Here is a 15,854-nt window from a genome sequence, read left to right as displayed (position 1 = left end):
TCTTCTCTGCTCCCTCCCTCTTTTGAGCCTCATCTCTGACAGCTGATGTGCTTGTCCATAGCCTCAGCTTTCACTGGTTCCTGGGAAGTTATTTCTCCTTGCCCCTTCAGGGCTAGGCTAGTAAAGTCTTCCCACTGTTGCCAGTCTCTGGGTGCTGTAACACGCCTTGTTTGTTCCCTGCCTTCTATACCCTGACTCCATCTTAACCATCTGAAGTAAAGTCTATTTCCTGCTGGACCTTAAACTGATAACTTGGAGTGTTATGTTGTGCCTGGCCCCATTCTAAGCCCTCTGTGTGCCCTGACCCATTAACTCCTTCCACCACCTCCACACATTTAAGAGATAAGGCCTAGAAAGGCACAGAAAGGTGAATAAACTTGCCCAAGAACACACACAGGTGTGAACCTAGTTAGTTGACCTTTAGACTTTAGCACTAAATCATCCTACCTCTCTTCTAGCTTGAGGTCACTTCCCTAGAACACAGTTAAGGAAGAGAAGGTAAGGGCCGAAGAGCTATAAAATACATGCCAAGGAAGTTCATCTACTAAAGCTTATTCATAAAACATCTCTCAGATCATATTTACTCATATTTTATGCCCTATTCCAACTGGGTTGGAGAGCTGATCTCCTGTCCCAGGGGTTCTCAGCCTTCGCTGCCTGGCAGAATCACCTGGGGATGTCCCAGGCCACACCCCAGACAAATGAAATCAGAACCCTGGAGGTGGGCCCCAGGCACTGAGCTATTTTTAAGCTCACAGGTGATTTCAGTGAGAACCACTGCCTTGGGCCACCGCAGCAGTTTCTAGAAGGCAGGGATTATGGGCTGACAGGTGATGTGAGTAAAGAGTAATGGCTGACGACCGCACAAAGAGAGGATAAAGAAAAGCCACCACAGGGTGTTTGCACAAGAACCAAAGAAGGGGGGGAGAAAAAGGCATAAACTTGATTCATTTGCTGCCTGGGCAAACTGCCCCTAAAACTCTCTGAGAACATCATATTAGTGCGTTATAGTAATTGTCCCAAGTCACTTAAAAAGGTAAAATTATTGTCAATACACTTTATTGAAGCAAAGGGAATGTTTTTCTTTTAAAAAGCCTTTCACCCCCAAAGGTTAATTAAGTTTTATGCTTAAATAGGGTAAACTTGAAGTGTATGGTTGATTCTCTTAAAATACCATATTCCCTCTTGACCTATAGGTGCCAAATAAATGAGTGGCTGTCAGAAATGTTTATCAAAATATGCACACCTGCTGACCTTTAGCCAAAACTAAGTCTGCCTGCCCTTGATCCCTGGGCACAGACAGCATTTTTATATTTTATGGTGCTATTCACAGGTGACTGGACAAGCCTGGGAGCACACCAGGCCCCGGGGAAGGCAAATGGCTGTGCCAGAGTCTCGCTCTTTTGGAAACGACCCACAGCACAAGGGGAAAAGAAGGCTTAGCCTTTCTAAATCTCAGACGCAGTCTCCTCGTGTTATTGTTGGTCATACCTTTTGGACTGGGGTTGGAATATTCCAGCAATCTGCTCTTGACAGCAGACCAAACAACTTTGATTCTTCTCTTCTGTTTCTCGTGGCTGGCCTTTTTGTCTGCATGCTTGCCTGCAAAAAGCTGATGGTGTGATGTGATGAAAGCTCGCACGCTGCGGAGATAGCTGGCACGAGTACCCTGAAAGAGCCGGCCAACTCTTTCCTGCCACCCTCCCCCCAGTTAGCCCAGAAGCCAGGGCATTAAACAACAAGCTTTCCAAACTCACTCACACAGCCCCTCTTTCCCTCTCCTCCATCTCAGCCCTGCTTACCCCATCCCTGCTAACTCCTTCCCTACTTGCCCTTGCCGGACCCTAATGTTTTTTATTAGTTTGCCCTGAAAACAAAATTTTAGCCCAGGTACATGGTGGGGAGATCTTCAGGGTGTGGCTGCTTGCAGTGATCGCCTTGCACAGGCTCAGCAGCAGAATGCTACTTCGAACGTTGCTGTACAAATACCCACTCCAGGCCCTGCTTTGAATTCTTAAGCTCACCATCCCTTGACCATCTATTACGTATGTATTTATGCATTTATTATCTGGTGCTCTGGCTTGAATAGAAGCTCTGTGGGAGCAGGGATTTTGTTTTATTCACAACTATATCCCTTGCACTTAAAATGGGCACATGGTAAGTAGTCAGTAAAGATTTGCTGCATGAATGAATGGCTCAAGGACCTCCTCCTTATTGTATGGCATAGCAGGGAGCACAGCAGAATCTTAGGAAGAGGAAGGAACACAGCTAGGATTAAAACCCAAGTGTTTACTCTCCTGGGCTAGGGCTCTTTATACACTTTATACTGTCTGCTTATATGTGTAAGTTAATAATTGCTTTTCCTTCAAAGGTAATTTGCATTTTTATAGGGAACAAAGCCATCAAACACAGAAATGGGTTTCCAAGGAGGCAGTTTATGTCAGCAAGTCAGAAGGGAGATTGTGTGTGTGTGTGTGTGTGTGTGTGTGTGCTAGAGGGAAGGTAGCAGTGGCTTTGGAAATCATATTTTACCATAAAACTGGCCTCATATGCATGAAAGGTGGTCAGTCACCTCTTTACCCTATAGCGGGAGGCAGGAGCAGGGGCAGGGTGAGTGACCCTTCAGGAGAGGCCCAACTTTGTAAAGATTTAAGGAACAGTAAGGGGAAGTGGTTCCTACAACCTCCACGCTTTTAAGCCACAAGATGGGCCTTAGAGAAATCAAGGAAGCCGAGAGTAAAGCTAAGAGTAGAAACCTGCCTATCATGCTGAGATCCCGGGTGGGCATGTCTGATGCAGCGTCTCAAATGCAGCATCCCATGAGTGGAGCAGGGAGCCCCTGTTCAGTATCAATGCCAGGTCTTTTAAGAACAAAACTCCTTCCAGCAAATTCTGTTCGGCTGGGGGTATTCAAATCAGATGAGACACACCTGAAGGTGCTAATCAAGTAGCCTAGTTCTCTGTGTAAACTAATAATAATGTCTACACTTTAGTGGGTGCTTACTGTGTTCCAGATATTGTGCTAAGTGCTATTGCTAATATTTCTTAGTTGCTCATTATGTGGCAAGACTAGTTGTAAACGTTTAGCTCATTTGACTCTCATGAGGATCCTTACGAGGTCCTGCATTTTACTGATCAGAAAACTGAGGTTTAGAGAAAGGGTGAGTTTCCCAGGGTCACGTGGCTATAACTGGTGGAGCTGGGATTTGAACCCAGGCCATCTGACTCCATAGCCTATTCTATACTAAACTTCGTAGTTGTGCACTCTCATTCAATACTTACAACTCCAGGAAATAGGTACTATCATATTCTCTTTATAGCCCCTGCATTGTATTGCCATAAGAAGCTTAAGCCTCTGGAACCTTTAGCTTGTCAGTCTTGAAGGAGAAATTGATCATTCCTCCTTATGGTCTGAGAATGAAAATTGTTTACTGTTCTCTGCACAATGAAAACTATAAAATACTGCTGAGAGTAATTAAAGAAGACCTAAAGGAAGGGAGAGAGATAATGTGTTCATGGATCAAAAGACTCAATAGATAGGATGACCTATAGATTCAACAAAATCCCAAACAAAATCCCAACAAGTCCTTTTGTTTTTTTTCTGGTAGAAATTGACAAACTGATCCTAACATTTATATGGACATGCAAAGGACCTAGAATAGCCACAAAAGTTTTTAAAAAGAACAAAGCTGGAGGACTAACAGTACCTGATTTCAAGACTTATTATAAAGCTGCACTAATCAAGATGGAGTGGTATTAGTTTAAATATAGACTAATAGATCAAAAGAACAGAAACACACATACACACACATAAACAACTGATTTTCAACAATGATGCAAATACAATTCAGTGGAGAAATATAGTCCATTCAACAAATGGTGCTGGATATCCATATAAAAAATGTACTTCAATCCATACTGTATTAATAGGGGTTCTCCAGGGAAACTGAACCGACAGGAGATATCTGTGAATATTAAAAGATTTTTGTAAGAATTGTCTCACCTGACTATGGGGATGGGCAAGTCCAAATTCTGTAGGGCAGGCCACAAGCTGGGAACGCTAATAAAGGTTTTCAATGAATTTCCCAGGAGAAGTAGGCTTGCTGAAGAAGAGATGGAAGTTCTCCCTTCTGGCTGCTGAAATCATCACCTCTGCTTTCAAGGTCTTCAACTGATTGGATGAGACTTTTCTCATTGTCGAAGGTAATCTCCTCAGTTGATTGCAGATGTAATTGGCCATGGATGCAATCAACTTACTGATGATTTAAGTCCATGAAATGTCCTCACAGCAACCATCAGGCCAGTGCCTGCTTGACCAAACAACTGGACACCGTAACCTGGCCAAGGTGACACATGAACTTAACCATCACACATACCTTTCATCATGTAAAAATATTAACTCAAAATGGTTCATACAGCAAATGTAAAATCTATAACTATAAACTTCTAGAAGAAAATATAGGAGAAAATTTGTTACCTCGGGTGTTTTAGTTGCCTGGCTACTGAAACAAATACCATATAATGGGTTGGCTTAACAAAAGGAATTTATTGGCTCATGATTTCAGAGGCTAGAAAAGCTTGCTTCCTCCAGGAGTTGGTATCTTCTGTCTGGCCAGCCATCTTGGGCTTTTCCATCACACGCAGTGCAACATGGCAGTATCCTCTCCTTTCTCTTCTGGATTCCATTGACTTCCAGGTTCTGGCTGCTCCCAGTAGCTTCTCCATCGAATTTCCTTGGCATATAAGGACTTCAGCCATACTTGGTTAAAGACCATTCTCTTTCAGTTGGGCACACCTTAACTAATAACATCTTCAAAGGTCCTATTTACAGATGGGTTCACACCCATGGAACCAGGGGTTGGGACCTGAATAAGCCTTTTGTGGAGGACATAGTTCAATTCTCATCATTGGGTTAGGCAAAGATTTCTTAGAAGCCATACCAAAAGCACAATCCATAAAAAAACATATTAATAAATAGGAGTTCATCCAAATTTAAAACTTCTGCTCTTGAAAGACTCTGTTAATAGAATGAAAAGACAAGCCACAGACTGAAAGAAAACATTTGCAAATCATTTATCTGATAATAGACTTGTACCAAGAATATATAAGGAACTCTCAAAGCTCAATAATAAGAAAATGAACAACTCAATTAAAAAATGGGCAAAGATTTGAAGAGATGTTTCACCCAAGAAGACATACATATGGCAAATAGGCACATGAGAAGATGCTCAACATCATTAGTCATTAAGGAAATGCAAATTTAAACCAGGATAAGATACCACCACATACCTATAGACTGGCTGATAGAAAGTAAAAATGGTACAACCATTTTGGGAAGCAGTTTGACAGTTTCTTGGAAAGTTAAGCCTACGCCAACTATATGACCTACCCATCCAATCCTAGTTATTTACTGAAGAGAAGACAAAGTATATATGCATATAAAGACTTTTACCAAAATGTTCATAGAGCTTTATTTCTAATAACCCTGAACTAGAGATAACCCAAATGTCTATCACAGGTGAATGGATAAACACATTGTTTCACCCTTACAATGGAAAACTACACAGCAGTAAAATGGAGTGAACTTTGGATACATATGCAACATTGATGAATCTCAAAATAATTATTGTTGAGTGAATGAAGCCAGACAAAAAAAGACTGCATACTCTATGCTTCCATTTACATAAATGTCTAGGAAATGCAAATGAATGTTTAGTGACAGAAAGCAGATCACTGCTTGTCTGACGATGGGGTTACGGGCTGGGAGGACAAATGCAGCACAAATTACAATGGGACACAAGGAAAACTTTTAGGAGTGATGGATGCATTCATTATCTTGATTGTGGTAATGGTTTCACAGATGCAATCAAATTCCGACATTTAACTAGTTTATGCTTTAAATATTTGCAGTTTATTGTATATCAATTATACCTCAATAGAACGGTTTTAAAAAACAAGTAATATCTATATACATAGGTTTATATATGCATGATAAGCTGGTGTGAAGGCCCAAGAGTGTCTAAACCCTTCTCTAGATACACAGACACACACAAATAAAAAAACTTACAGCAACTAGGGATAATGCTCTTGAGTTTTTGGGCTATTTTCTTCATCCCCTTCATCCACTGCCCTCTATGTATTACCTTCTACAATCTTATCCAAGGTTCTACAGTAGATCCTTTTGAGTTTATTTTCACTTCAACAGGTGTTGTGTGGAATCTAGTGTCTCAAGTGCACAAGATTCCAGACAGAGTTGGGGGTGGGGGGTGGAGAGTGGCGAAGGGACCAGGGTACCATGTTGATCTATCACCCACCAGGTGAGAGGTGCCACTTACCTTTTCAGCTTCTGGAAGCTGAATTTTGTAATGAGCTGTCACTGTATTTATCATCTAACAATTACTGCAACTGGATAAGGTGTGAAAAAACCTGGAAAACATTACACTGTCAACTATATTGTTATCTTCCATGAAGCTGTCCATGGTTGGATCCCAGATACAATTGAAAATCAGCACGTGGCCTGTTAAAATGGCTTTGGTTCTTTCCATCCCTTCAGTCTGCAGACTGCGTCTGGCTTACAGTATGGCAATTGTTTTGTCCGATCACTCACAGCAGTCATATTATTATAACATCATGATTTTGACTATATATGTGGCCCAATCAAAGTTCCTCGGGGCTGATTCAACTGTGATTCATGAAGAACACAAAGTGGGGCCTGAGGTGTGGCTGGGGGAAGTTTAACTGTCTGCCCATGTGGAGCCCATAACGTGGTGTTTACCTCTAAGAATATACCATGGTCTAAAGTTTGTTGAGCTCATAAAAATGATTTTGTTGGCATGCGTAGGGTGGAACCAGCTCACAGCATCAGATAATTTATGTTAATTTAAAATGAAAAATACAAATTACAAGTAGATCAGAATGCTTTCAGGCATCCCAGCTGTGGTAGTTTGGAGGCTGAATATACCCAAGAAAGGATCATGTTCTTTTAATCCATTCCTGTGGGTGCCAACCTAACGTAGGTGAGATCTTTTGATTAGGTTATTTCAATTGAATTGTAACCCACCTCATTCAAGGTGGGTCTTAACCCTCTTCCTGGAGTCCTTTATAAGAGGATAAAACACACAGAAGCTAAGGGATTAAATGAAGAGAAGCTCGCAGAAAAACCCCAGAGAAGCTGAGAGGAAGCCACTGAAGTCAGAAATTGGTAGCAATGAAACTGGGAGAGAAGGACCAGCAGACATCACCATGTGCCTTACTATCTGACAGAAGAGCCCAAGCCTGCCAGTGACCAGTCTTCAGAAAACTTATCATCCTGTTGATGCCTTAACTGGGACATGTTGAAGGCCTTAGACTGCAAATTTGTAAGCTAATAAATCCCCATTATTAAAGCCAGTCCATGTCTGGTATATTGCATTTTGTGAGCAAACCAAAACAAATTTTGGTGCTGAGAGTGGGGTGCTAAGATGCCATACCAGTCAAATTATCACATGGCTGCTTGGCATTGCACAGAATCAGAATGGGGGCTCTTAATTGATTTAAAATGTTACTGTAAATGATTCAAGACACACAAGCCCACAGTGGACATAATCTCACCAAGGGAACTACAATGCTTTAGTCAACTCTGCAAAGACTCTTCTTTTAATGGTTCCCTGTCAATGGGTTCTGCCATTCAGGGGGCCTCTGTGACCCTCTGATTTTCCCTTTTTAATACTTCCTTGGCTCTCCAACTCCTTCTGTTCACATAGTCTTCATGCAAACAGGGCATGAAGCAGTCACTTAGCTGCCTGCCCACTAACTTGCAATCACATGCACATCCTCATATACTCCCAGATCAGTGGGATTAAGGTTGAGGTGCACCCCCACTCTTTTCTTTTATAGAGGGAGAAATGATTTCTTGGCTTACTTCCACAATTAACTAAATATATCCCTTTGTTTTCCTAGCTTATATCTATTTATGATTTTTACTAGTTTATCTCTGAAAGCCACCTGTTTCCAAGTTCATGGAGTTACCTAACTGGCCTACCTCTTCCCCGCCGCCTTGTAGAGACCATTTATTTGAGTCCATGATTTGGCAGAGACTATGTGATTCAGCAAATCCACTCATCTTGTTGACTTCAATATAACTGTTAATAAAATGGGCACAATATTACCCCAACTCACAAGGGTAAAAATTTTTTAAAGAGGGGGAGCAGTTAGCATGGACAGAACATAATGAGATGGAAAGGTTGAGAAACAAATGCACTTTTTATTGAGTTCTGTAGTTTTAGTATTTTTTGTATATCCTATCTGTAAAATCTAAGAAATGGGATCATATTTTGGGGAAAAGACAGCCAAATAAAGTAGTATAATTTTGGTCCTGTTATAAACCTGTTTTCTGCTATTTGTGTTTATATAAAAGAAATGTTTACATTAAATCAGCACCATGATTTCCAGCCAAGTGGCATATGTTTTATTTCTTTTCCTTCCCTAGCTATTAATGGAGGTGAGAGAAGGAGACATCAAAATGTTCAGTAATTTGTTCAACATCATTAAAATTAAGAGAACTGATATGTATCCTTTAACAAGTCAAAGCCAAATCTCCAGATGAAAACTTTTTAAAATTCAGACAAGAAAAAAAATCAGTGTATTGCCTCTGTGATGGTAAAGTCAGAATTTTAAAAACCAGATATGTAACTAACTGCTTAATAACTATGGATGTGGATGTTTAGCAGGTGTGGCAGAGAGTTGAGCAGATTTTCCCACAGGAATTCTTTCCAGGAGTGAAGCAGTGCTTTCGAGACAGCATTCGGAACCTGTCAAGGAGACTATCCTTGGGACTTGTGCCCATTTCCTTGACAGTGCCCATTTCCGCATTCTTCATCAGATCTTTTTGGGAAGCCTCTGTTTCTTCTCACATTGGGTCTGAACTGTGAGAATGGCAACCTTTCAAGGCATATTTTCCATGAGCCCACCTGATGTTTGCAAACTGGGCTAAGACCTTCCAGAATTTCTCTCCCTATAAACTCTGTCTCTACTCTTTAAGCTATCTTGACAGAATCAAACACAAAGCACAAGCGTTAGTAGGTGACTTTTGGCCTCAGAATAAAGAATTACTGAGTATTCTGTTTCTGTTCTTCCTTGACATTCCCAAAGTAATTTTTTTTTTACCCTTAGGAGCCAAGAAGCATTTCCTGTAATTAGGGTTTGCTACTGGCACTTGCTCCTTGAAACCTTCATCTGTTCAGCTCTGAGACTGAGAGGCACAGAATTGGCACTGTGGATTTCAGAGCAGGGTGGTCATACTGGAGCCTGGAGAGAAAGGGCTGGAAACAGTGCTGCACTGTATCTTGAGATTTTATGAGCCCTTTTACACATTAATTGGAATTAATAGGAATGGTTAAGAGGTGACTTGGCAAGCACTAATCTGAGCTGTCACTGATCAGTGTCCTCGAGTAAGTCATTTATGTTCTCTGGGTCTCAGTTGCCTCATAAACAAACAAACAAACAAAAAACAAACATGAAAGGATTAAAAGAAAGGGGTATCCGGAGACTCCAAGGCAGCCATTGTAAGCATCTGTGCACTTCTCTACCTTTCTCTGCCTTTTTTGGGTTTAGTTTGACCATATGACTGAATGCTGGCTGATAGTATACAGGTGGAAGTGATTTCTTCCACTTTCAAGCCCGGTCCCTGCAATGTCCCATGCCTTCTCTCTCTCACCTGGTCCCTGCAATGTCCCATGCCCTTTCTCTCTCTCACCTACACCACTGCAAGTGAAGGACCTTGAGATGGTGGGGCCACATGATGGAAGGATCCCAGATCCATGGTGATAGCTCTTGAGGAGAGTCACTGACTGTTACCTGAGTAAGAACTAAATTGCATTGAGCTAAGCCACTGAGATTTTAGGGTTTATTTTTACTGCAGCTCAGCCTAGAACAACCCTGACTTATATGATCTAACAGTGCTAAAATTTTTGTCTCTAGGGAATGGGAGTGGTAGAAAGAGATTTGCAAATGGGCAAGAAGCACTAGATGTAAACCTGTAGGCCTCTGTATAATTGGATGTCAACCTAAAATGCTTCTGCAAATGAGCCAGTGAAAACAATGAATAGACTCTAGATATACTTAAAGGATGGGGACTACATGGTTCTTTTTAGAGTATTGGCTCCATTTGTCTTCCAACAACCTTGTCAAACCTGGGAAAGTATATTTAAAAGAGAATAAAGGCTATTTTGTTATGGTTTGTTAATTTTCTTGGGGTTGGGTAGGGACACGTTGGAAGCAATGCAGTTATTTTAGATTATTTGTTTTTCTTATTTCTTTGTTTGAATTTTTTTAATTTTTTGATAAATAAAGTAAAAAAAAGAGAGAGAGAATAAAGGCAAATTGTGGGAAAATGATAATGGTAACATCCCTCAACCATAAGAAGAGAACTTATATTGGGTCTTGTTGTTAACATCATATATCTAAGGACCAAAGGGCTCCCCAATCCCTGCACTAATGAATTTATATGGCAATGGTGAATAATCAACTTAAGGTTCTCAGTGACTTGACTATTATTTTTATTGTGCTACTTCCAGAATTTTTTTTTAATCCTATGGAAAATGAGTAGTTCTGGGGACCTAATCAGTTGGGGAAAATAAGCTGTCTCTTTCACGTTCTTACTTTCATTCTTTTTCAGAATGAATACCCATGACTTATTTTTCTGAGCAAAAATGCCATTTTCAAGAAATTTCCAAAGGTTCATTTTTTTTTTTAAGAATAAATGAAACCTCTCTATGGGAAAGGAAAGCCACATAAGACACTGAGAAACCACATGACCTGTGTTAAATCAGGGAAAGTGTCTGGTCGGGAGGTGAAAACCCATCTAAGCACAGGGCTCATTCTGTGTCCCAGCTCCTGTTTACTTTTGGGATCTTGATCTGTGTTTTTTCTGACAGTATAATTTCCACAGTGCAACTGGGCTTTGTGATTCATAATCAAAGACAGAAAGTCTGCAGCAGTCACATCCAAGGGTGCTCAATTTTGCTTGATTTATGTGAAAAAGTTAAATCTCTGCCCAGACATGCCTCCTTGCAGGCCCAACAACTCTTACACCTACAGACTACTTTATCTTTCAATATGCTCCTTTTCCAGACAAGATCAGGGGATCTGTAACACCCCCAATAAAATTCCTGCTGCACTACATTGCGTTTTAGTGGTGATTTATACTTTGATCAAGGTACATTTCAACAGGAGAATTCCTTTAATTGTGTAGCTGACAACCTTTATGGATGTTTTCATTTTGGAATACGCAGTATTTATGAATGGGGAGAGGCCGTTGTGAAATCATGAGTATCCCTATTGACAAAGCTAGTGGCAATGAAGATGATGGAGTCTCAAGGCATCTTTTAAGCACTGGACATGCTGGGTTTTAATACAGAGAGAATGTTCTTACCGAGATCAGTCTCTACAGAGAAGGGCCCAGCCTCCAGCAGTGGGCTTCAAAAGTTTCTGGAGACCAGAAACACCCAGAGCTTGCAAAAATTATACATTCCCAGGCTTCATCCTAGCCCCCATGAATTAGATTCATTGAGGCCTGTGTCTTCACAGGTGATTTCTGATCAGATCAGAATTCAAGAATCACTCTCCTTAAGGTTAGGAGATTAAACCTCTATTTCTAGTTTTTAACCAATTAAATATTTGTTAAGAGAAGGGAAAGGGAACAATGCCTTTGGGTGCCCTCTTTGTGTCAAGCATTATGCTAGCTACTCAGTTGATTTAACTTAAATCTTGCAATGGTCTGACAAAGCTGGTATTTACTATCCCCACTTTGCAGAGTTAGAATTAGAGATTGAGAGAGGATGTTTTAGCTTCCTGCAGAAACAAATGACCACACACTGTTTTACTTAAAATAGCAGAAATATATTTTCTCACCATTTTGGAGGTGAGAAGTCTGAAATCAAGATGTGGCAGTGCTGGGTTCCCTCCAGTGTCTCTAGGAAAGAATCCTTCCTGGCCTCTTCCTAGCGTCTGGGCTTGCATTCCTTGGCTTGTAGACACATTGCTCCAATCTCTATCTCCGTCACTTCATGGCCTTCTCCCTGTGCGTCTGTGCGTCCCTCTGTCCAGATGCCCCTGTTCTTACAAGGACACCCAGCGTAATCCAGCATGACCTCATCTTAACTTGATTACATCTGCAAAGGCCCTATTTGTAAAAATGGCCACACTCACAGGTACTGGAGGTTAAGACTTGAACATGTTTTTGAGGGGGACCCAAGTCAACCCACAACAGAAGGTAACAAATATTAGTAAGTAGCAAAGTTGGGACTTGAACTCCCCTCCGGGGATTGCCCTTGGCTGAAGAGAGCTCCTTATGCAAGTCCCGTCTCCTCCTGGTGACAGCCCCACTGATGACTTCAAGGCCCCGCCCCCTGGCTTCCTTCCAGATGACTCTGTAGAGCCACCCAGCTCCAAAGGGCCTATGGGGTCAGCTGCAGCCTTACTGTGGCCACGTTGCTGTCCCAGCTTCTCCCTCTGCCCAGTCCTACTTCCTTGGCTGCCTCGGTGGCATTCTTGAGCACTGTCACCATAAACCCCCTACACGTAAATCTCCATCTCGGTGTTTGCTTCACTAGGAACTTGACCCATAATCCTACTAAATCAGATTTTCCTTGTGGATAAATGAGGTTCATGTTTAGGCAGATTTAGAGATGCTCCTTCATTTCAGTCCCTAGCTTGCTTCTTTCCCTTTAAAGAACAATCTAGAAATCTGTACATCAAATCATATTTTCGGTATAATGGGATGGGATGATAATTCTCAGTAGGTAGAGTTCTCATACTCCTTAAAATATGCCAACATAATTATATTTTTAAAGGGGTGAGAAAAGAATGTGTTACTCCATTGCATCTCCCTTTTTAGAACTTTTATCACAAACCTATGGGGGATGTAGATATGCAATGTAGGCAACCACCGTGGCCTCGCAGTGAATTTATATTTAATAGGAAAAAGTGCAAAATTTTCAAATTTTGTCAGTCAACACTTTTTGGTCCCCTTGTGAAGCAAGAGTTTAGTTTGGCTTTCTTTCTTTAGATGAATCCTTATAGACAATGCCCAACTGGAAGCTTCCTGCCTTCATCTAAAGGGCAAGGGGAAGAGTGCCAAAGAGAATGTTTTGCAGTTTAAAGAAACTTTTTTTCAGTCTTTCTGTTTTTTTCCTGAGCCATTGCCTTTATCAACCCCAGTGGTGTGCTGGCAAATGCTTAACAACCAGCTCTCTATAAACAAAACCAAGCACCACAGCTGTGATTTGCAGCTTTGGACGATTTCTGTGGTGCAAATACTGGCTGCACGGCCAATATCAACCTACCAAGGTAACGTCACTGGGAGGCAACAGGCACGGATGGCTCTGGGGAGCTGGCACTCGCTGCTCCCAGCACACCACTGATTCAAAAGCAGGCTCTCTGGGTGTCCAGCCTCCCTGTGGCTGAGATGGCCCTGCAGGAGTGAGCACAGCCTCTCCACTGTCTCCTCATATTGCTATTTGTTCAGTTACCTCAGGACTTGCTTTCATTTGCAGAGGTCTTTTGCAAGGGGTTTGTCTGCTTTTAAGAGTACTTATGAGTTTAGTACAGATATCTCCAAAGGATTTTTCTGACTTTGCCTTGTTGTTGCTGGAGTCCAAAAAATTGCAGCTCAAGACAGATCTGGAGAGAAAACAAGATCATCCTGGCAGTAATTCCCACAGACCCATGTGCTCATCAGATCTTTCTTTACACTGTGCTTCTCCCGGCTTCCCCCACTTTAGTAATTTCTTTTAGCTGTATAGACTTGTACTCCTTGTGAGCTGTAGAATTTAGAGTTTGGTTAGAAGCATATGTTGAGGGCTTATTATGTGCCAAGCACAATTCAAAACAATTTACATATATTAACTCATTTAATCCTCACAATAGACCCTTGCAGCAAGAGATAGGCTCATTTCCATTTTACAGATGAAGAAACTGAGGCTCCGACAGTTTAAATAACATGTTGAAGACCATACTACTTGCTAGTGGCAGGGCTGAAATTCAAGTCAGGCAGTATGGCTTCAGGGTCCCTAATTTTAACCAACACACTGCCCTCCCCAAATAGCTATAGTAATACATTCTTAGAAAGCCCCGATGACAAAGGAGAAATGCCCCCATTTTATTAGATGGTCCCCCTTTTACTAGGTGAGCAGGCAATAGAAATCATTTCTAAATATTTTCATTCTACCTAGTCTAGTATGAAGCTACATATAAGTGTGTGTGTGTGGAATGTTGAATTAAAGTTCAATGATGGAAAAAAAAAAAAGAAGTCACAGAAGTGATCTCAGAGGAACTTTGGACTCTGAACATAGCCGATTCTAAAACAAATTGAAGATTTCAGTGGTGGAATTATCTGGTTTTCAGGTCTAGAATACCAAAAGTTGGGAATCAACATGTATTTGAAATAACCCAGTGCTAATGCTTATAGGAGGGACTCAAATGGAATAGAATAATGGCTTGTTTTAGACAATGCCTTTTTTTCCCTACTCTTTTCTCAATTTAGTAACTTTAGGAGATGCATATGTTCAATCTGGCTGAGTAGGTATAAAAATTGGGAAGAGATGATATTAGTTTCACTATTGAGTAAAGAAATTAATATGTGAGTTGAATGACTTGGAAGGGTCACAAATAAATGTAACTCATTCCAGTTTGGATTAGTAATTTGCTTTGGTTGAAGCCTCCAAAGTGTCTGGTTCTGTGAAGGATTTTTGTCAGAATTGTAGGATTAGAGAGGGGTTTTAAGAGGTCAGTACATTTACCAGTAATATGACAATCCAACTTGTTTCTAAAGACTTTCAGGGAAATCCTTATTTTACTTATCAAAATACTTAGAGAAAACATCTGTCTTTATATTACCCTTTCTCCTGCAAATTAAATAAGGCCCCTTTGGGGCTGGAATGAGCTGGCCATTCCTGTTTTGTGTGTGTGCAGCTGATGATTAGTTCTCTATGTCTCACAGACAACAAATTACTGATCTCAACAAATAAGGAAATTAACCTGTTTCTTTTGAGCACCATTTACTTTATGGACATTGTGAGTTTGAAACTGTTATGGACCCCAGAAGAGCCATGATATTTTAATCTAATCTTATTGGGTGGAAACTTTTGATTGAGTGTTTCCATGAAGATGTGACTCACCCAACTGTGGGTGAGACCTTTGATTACATCATTTCCATGGAGATGTGGACCCCGCCCATTCCAGATGGGTCTTGATTAGTTCACTGGAGTACTTAGGAGGGCTCAAGAGCCAACACAGAAGCTGACACTTGGAGATGCTTGGCGATGTAGACAGAAAGATGTTTGGAGTTGCTAAGCTAAGAGATGAAGCCCAGAGTTTGCCCAGAGAAGCTGAGAGAGGACTCCCAGGTGCTTAGAGAGAAACACCCTGGGAGAACAAGCAAAGATGCACAGGAGCTGAGAGAGAAAAGCTGAGAGACATGTTTTGGAGAAACCCAATGTGGGGGCAAAGGACCAGCAGACGCCAGCCACATGCCTTCTGAGCTGACAGAGGTGTATCGGATGCCATCGACCTTCCTTCAGTGAAGGTATCCTTTTGTTGATGTCTTAGTTTGGACACTTCTATGACCTTAGAACTTTAAATTTGTACCTGAATAAATCCTCTTTATAAAAGCCAATCCATTTCTGGTATTTTTCATAATGGCAGCACGTAGCAACTGGAACAGGCATTTCTCATTCCATCCTCAAAACAATCCTTTGATGACCATTTTATCAATACAGAAACAGAGATTCAAAAAGGTCAGATAACTGACTCATGGTCCTCTGCAATAAAGCGTAAGTCCAAACCTGCCTGACCCCCAAACCACAACATCTTGCCAC

The 15,854-nt window shown here is 41.2% G+C and overlaps 1 protein-coding gene across 4 annotated transcripts in view; it reads right to left on the bottom strand.

The window, feature by feature from the left end:
* The window catches only part of NEDD9 (neural precursor cell expressed, developmentally down-regulated 9), a 181,582-nt gene that overhangs the window by 97,129 nt on the left and 68,599 nt on the right, over positions 1-15,854 (bottom strand). The gene's annotated exons all lie outside the window — the stretch shown is intronic.

This window comes from Choloepus didactylus, chromosome 7 (genome assembly GCF_015220235.1).
Source record: "Choloepus didactylus isolate mChoDid1 chromosome 7, mChoDid1.pri, whole genome shotgun sequence".
Taxonomy (NCBI): Eukaryota; Metazoa; Chordata; class Mammalia; order Pilosa; family Megalonychidae; genus Choloepus; species Choloepus didactylus.
This window is presented reverse-complemented; position numbering and strand designations above follow the sequence as displayed.